The sequence below is a fragment of the Ipomoea triloba genome, chromosome 1 (genome assembly GCF_003576645.1).
Source record: "Ipomoea triloba cultivar NCNSP0323 chromosome 1, ASM357664v1".
NCBI lineage: Eukaryota > Viridiplantae > Streptophyta > Magnoliopsida > Solanales > Convolvulaceae > Ipomoea > Ipomoea triloba.
This window is the reverse complement of record NC_044916.1, coordinates 18874981-18881585: the sequence shown is the minus strand read 5'-3', so window position 1 is coordinate 18881585 and position 6605 is coordinate 18874981.

The window sequence follows — 6605 nt, the reverse complement described above, 5'->3', positions numbered from 1 at the left end:
CTGAAGAGTGCAAAGCTCGAGAGACGAGAGAGCTTAATCTTCGAAAGGTCATAGCATCATACACTAATTCCTCCAAAGCTATGGAGAAAATGGTGGACGATTACAGACCAGCAAATGACAGAACCGGTCTCGGGTTTCGTCGGAACAATCTCTCGAGAGATAAGCAGACCAATGGTTTGGGAACTTCAAGAAATGCGAGAGATAAGCAGACCAATGGTTTGGGAACTTCAAGAAATGGAGGATCTCAACAGACCAATGGTTTGGGAACTTCAAGAAATGGAGGATCTCAACCCAAACATGGTTTGGGAACTTCAAGAAATGGAGGATCTCAACCCAAACGAAATAAAGGTCATAAAGGACCAACAGAAAAGACCAGAGTAGCTATTCATAAACCGTCCCTATACACCAGCAATGGAAAGTATAGGAAGGTTACGAAGAATGGCCGGGTAAACACTATCGAGAGATCACCTCGCTATTTCTCGCAAGGCCATTCCAAGTACAAAAAGAGCTACATTCCATATAATGCGCCTCAAGGCAAATATGGAAGGTCTGAGATCCACATAGTTAGGAACTCACGGATGGAGAAAGGCAGACTCTATCCATCTAGTGAGAATTGGTCATCGAATCACAATTTCTGGAAGAAACCTCACTTTCAGCAATTTCACATGACCAAACAGCGTATGAAAGGCATGGTGCATAAGCCGATCGAAAAGTCTATACCTAAGTTGATTTATGCACCAAAGAGGCCCAAAACATTTGCTAGCATTCCTTATAATTATCAAACGTACAATGACTACATTGCGCCTAGGCCTGGAATAATGGGCACAAGGTATAAATGGATGCCTAAACTCACTAACCCACCAGGACCCAAAGTTTGGGTACCTAAACTTGCTTAATTGCCTTGCAGGACACCAGGGACGTGTGGTTCATTGACAGTGGATGTTCGAGACATATGACGGGAAATCTAACACTGCTAGAGAACATCTAACCTATCGAAGGTCCCTTGGTGACATTTGGCGACAACGAGAAGAAGGGACGCACAAAAGCTGTTGGTGAAATTCAAAAGAATGAGCTGGTTATTAAGGGAGTATCCTACGTTGAAGGGCTCAAGTTCAATCTCCTTAGTACAAGCCAGTTCTGTGACAAAGGCTACAAGGTTGTCTTCACCAAAAGCAAATGTCAGATTATGAACGAGGAATCTCTCGAAGTCGTCTTGGAAGCAGCAAGGAAAGGAAACATGTACATAGTGGATTGGAGGTCTGCAAAACCATCCCTATGTATGCTAGCAAGGAGCAAGGAAGATTTATGCTGGGATTGGCATAGTAAGCTTAGTCATCTGAACTTCAAGACTATCAACAAGCTTACTAAGAGGAACTTAGTGGAAGGACTGCCCAAAGTGACGTTTCGAAAGGATAAAATTTGTGAGGCATGTCAACGTTGCAAACAGATCAAATCCTCCTTCAAGAGCAAAGCCGAGACATCATCCACTAGACCATTAAGTCTTCTTCACATGGACTTATTTGGCCCAGTGGATCCACCCAGCATAAAGGGAAAGAAGTACACTCTTGTGGTAGTGGATGACTACACAAGATTCACTTGGACCGTGTTCTTAACCAAGAAAAGCGAGACAAAAATTGCCCTACCAAATCTCTTGAAACAAGTTCAAGTTGAAAAGGAAGTCTCGATACTAAAGATCCGGTCAGATCAAGGTGGAGAGTTCGTTAATCAAGTAATCGAGAGCTACTGCAACGAGAACGGAATTCATCATCAACTATCAGCTGCTCGAACACCTCAACAAAACGGGGTTGCTGAAAGAAGGAACAGAACTCTCAAAGAAGCTGCAAGGACCATGCTCTCGCAAGCCAACATATCACAAGGATTTTGGGCAGAAGCAATCAACACAGCGTGCTACACCCAAAATCGGTCCTTGATAGTAAAAGGAGTTGGAAAGACTCCATATGAGTTGTGGAATGGAAGAAAACCGAATGTAAGCCACTTCCACTCATTCGGGTGCAAATGCTATATTCACAACAATGGGAAGACTCAACGAAGAACTTTTGAAGAAAAGGCAGATGATGGAGTATTTCTGGGATACTCATCGACAAGCAAAGCACTCAGAGTCTTCAACAAGCGGAGTTTGGTGGTTGAAGAGTCCATACATGTTACCTTTGATGAAAGGGCATCAACAGATCAACCATCAAAGACNGGAATGAAAGAAAACCGAATGTAAGCCACTTCCACACATTCGAGTGCAAATGCTATATCCACAACAATGGGAAGGCTCAACTAAGAACTTTTGAAGAAAAGGCAGATGATGGAGTATTTCTGGGATACTCATCGACAAGCAAAGCATTCAGAGTCTTCAACAAGCGGAGTTTGGTGGTTGAAGAGTCCATACATGTTACCTTTGATGAAAGGGCATCAACAGATCAACCATCAAAGACAACGGAAGCTGCTGAGGAAGATCAGCCAGAGTCTATCGAGAGATCAAACTTACCTCTCGAAGACAAGCAGTCGATAGTTCGAGACGTAGCAGAACTCCAGTCAGAATCAGATGATGAAGAGTCTACCAAGAAGAAAGCGCCTGACTCAGTTGATCAAAACCAGATCATAGATGTTCAACCCATATCTCAACCTTCAATGGAAGTATCAACTGAGGAGCCNACATGTTACCTTTGATGAAAGGGCATCAACAGATCAACCATCAAAGACAACGGAAGCAGCTGAGGAAGATCAGCCAGAGTCTATCGAGAGATCAAACTTACCTCTCGAAGACAAGCAGTCGATAGTTCGAGACGTAGCAGAACTCCAGTCAGAATCAGATGATGAAGAGTCTACCAAGAAGAAAGCGCCTGACTCAGTTGATCAAAACCAGATCATAGATGTTCAACCCATATCTCAACCTTCAATGGAAGTATCAACTGAGGAGCCGCAACCCGACCTAAGATGGCTGAGAAATCACCCTGCTGATCAAGTGATCGGAGATGTACGTGACAGAGTTCNTGAGGAAGATCAGCCAGAGTCTATCGAGAGATCAAACTTACCTCTCGAAGACAAGCAGTCGATAGTTCGAGACGTAGCGGAACTCCAGTCAGAATCAGATGATGAAGAGTCTACAAAGAAGAAAGCTCCTGACTCAGTTGATCCAATCCAGTTCATAAATGTTCATCCCACATCTCAACCTACAACGGAGATATCAACTGAGGAGCCACAACCCGACCTAAGATGGCTGAGAAGTCACCCTGCTGATCAAGTGATTGGAGATGTACGTGACAGAGTTCGAACCAGATCAGCATACAGAGAAAGCATGTTTGCTTGCTTTCTATCTCAAATAGAGCCTAAGGTGATCGATGAGGCTCTATGTGATCCAGATTGGGTGCAAGCCATGCAAGAGGAACTTTATCAGTTTGAACGGAACGATGTTTGGGAACTAGTTCCGAGACCTCATCATCAGAATGTCATTGGTACAAAGTGGGTTTTCAGAAACAAGATGAATGAGGATGGAGTTATTGTTAGGAACAAGGCCAGACTTGTTGCCAAAGGCTACTGTCAGGAGGAAGGAATAGATTTTGATGAAACCTTCGCTCCAGTGGCACGTCTCGAAGCCATACGCATCTTTCTCGCATATGCCGCCTTCAAAGACTTTAAGGTATATCAAATGGATGTCAAGAGCGCTTTTCTGAACGGACTTCTCGAAGAAGAGGTGTACGTTGAACAACCTCCGGGTTTCTTGAAGGACGTGGGAGCTGACAAAGTATACAAATTAAAGAAGGCACTTTACGGCTTAAAACAAGCTCCGAGAGCTTGGTATGATACCTTATCCTCTTTTCTACTTCAGTGTGGGTTCACCAAAAGCCTAGTGGACAAAACATTGTTTAGAATTAAGGACGGGGATCACATCTTATTGGTGCAAATCTATGTGGACGATATTATTTTTGGAAGCACCAATCCAGACTTGTGCGGGAAGTTTTCCAGGTTGATGAAAGGGAAGTTCGAGATGAGCATGATGGGAGAACTAAACTACTTCCTTGGATTACAAGTGAGACAGCTTAAGAAAGGTATCTTCATCAATCAGGAGAAATACACCAAGGATCTGCTCAGAAAATACAANGAATTGGGAATGATAGAATTGGGATGAATGGTCAAATCTTATCTTCTTGTATTTAGTGCCATGAACTGTTTAGCATGTGAGGAGCGGTTTCATCAACTTTATGGCAGCTTTGGAGTTACACAAGCATTGAATGGTCATTCATATCGCATCCCGTGACTCAACAGTGGTAACCTTTTTGGGCTATAAATAAGAGGGTTTCTTTCAGAAGTTCATATCATCAACTTCCCATGGAGAAAAAGAAAGGAAAAGATGATGCTCCATTCTTTTATAGAGGAAAGAAACCGGCAGTCAAGTCCAAAGATTTTCAAGGAGAAAACTATCCAGAATCAACGAAGGGTGAATAGATTGCGGAGCTTCCTGATAATCCAAGCAAGAATCCTATTCCCATCCAAGGTGAATGGATTCCCAAATACGAGGAGATCCACAACGATGGGATACTGGAGTCAGGAGAAGAGTCCCGTATAAGTGGGACTCCTACTGCTGCACATTCTGGAAAAGAGCCTTCCTCAACCAAATGGAGAACCAAGGGAAATGGAGAGGAAGACCATATGGGACTTTCTGAGGTCAGCAGCAGTCAAAGGGGTGATCATACCTAATCCAAAGACCTTAAGAGGATTAGCGATGAAGATGGTCACTCCCAACTACAGTAAGCAGCTCCGGAGAGAAGAACAAGAAAGGGAGTAGCCACCCCTAGTTCTGTTATTAGAGAAATAGGACTTTAGATGGCTAGTTCCTGCTTTAACGATATATTCCTATTAGGCTGACCAAGGCCAAACAAAAGTTTCTAGGGAATCTAATAGGATATTGATTCATATGTAATGTATCTGGAAATCACTAAATGAACTTTAGGATATGTTCCAAGTGATATCTTTTAGATGAATCAAACTTGTTCTTCTTGCAATCTGTGTTCGAAAGGTAGTTCGAGAGATACCCGATCAGTTTGTCTATATACGTTATATCTCGAAGAAGGGTAGTTCGAGAGGTCACTTCGAAAGATAACAAACGGATATCTCTGAACGGAGGAATAAGGAGGGTTAGAGATCAATCACTCAGGGGGAAGATCCTTAACCAGATCAAGACGGAGGAATAAGGAGGTTTAGGGATCAATCACTCAGGGGGAAGATCCTTAAACTCATGTGGAAGACAATTCACCTTCGAGAGGTGAATCTGATAAAGTTCAACGAATATATGAGAGGGAACGGCTAACTTTGGATATTAATGCTAGCCACGTGGTCATCGGTTACTGACGGTTTTCCGCACTTAAGGGCATTATCTTGGTTAATGGGAGCATGCCTGTATAAACATCTCATTATATCCCAGTATCCAAAAACCGCATTATACTTTACCAAAATACCCTTACCATATCCTACATACATAACCGTTATAAAGGGTATTTCTGACATTTTACTTCTTTAAAATTAACCGGTATCCTTCCTCGGGTCAAGCTCTCAACCCTACCCATATATCCAACCCGAATCCACATGATATAAAAGCCAAATTCTTCTTCTTTACCCGGATTCAAGCTAAAACCGTTTACCCAAAACCCCCAAATCCTAAACACTGTACACATTCCCTCCAAAACCTCAAACCTGTCAACAATGGCGTCCGAATCCTCCACATCAACCTCATCTTCCGACGCATATCAGAAGGAGTTGCTACACATTCGCTCTCAGATCAAGCAAGTCAAGGCAGGTAGTATCCTTGACAGAAACGGCTTCATCACCAACTCCTCTAATCCAAAAATGGCGGAAAAAGTCCTGAAGAAGTTTGAGAAAGCAGGACTGATGAAATACATGACGCACGACTACCGGACCATTCACGCCCTCGACTTCACAGAATGGTTCGCAAATGCCAAGGTCACGAAGGGTAAAATCGAAAGCCGATTCAATGAATTTCCCATCACAACCTCCGTAGGTGACCTCAGAGCGGCATTTGATTTCGCGTCATCGGAGGAAGCAGTCAAGCATCTATCGGATTACGACTTGGACAAGCAAGCCTTCTGGGAGAAAATCCGACTAGCGACTGCACCACCCAGAGCATCCTCTGCCCTCCGCAAGTACCACCTAAAGGAGTGGTTTGCTCTCGCTGCCGACCTAATCATGAAGTTTGTGCTCGGCAAGGTGTCTGGAACTGACGAGGTTAGTCTAGACCTCCTCAAAATCCTCCATGCCATTTGGAACAACAACAAACTGGACTGGGCACACATTATCTTCAACTTCCTCAAACAGCAAGTGATGCGCTCAGTCTCCAACGCCAACCTGTCGATCAGTAAAAAGGTTGGTTTCGGCTTTGTTGTTCAATTTCTCTTAAGCCTGAAGGGCTTTGAATTGAGGGAAGGAAAAGAGATTCATCGAAATACCTATATGGGTAGGACGAAATCTCTAGTCCCCAAAGCTAAAGGTGCTAAGGCTGCACCTTCTCCCTCACAGCCAAAAGGAAGGGGCAAAAGGAAAGCCCCAGCCAAGGAGAAGGACTCTGATGATGAGCCTTTGGA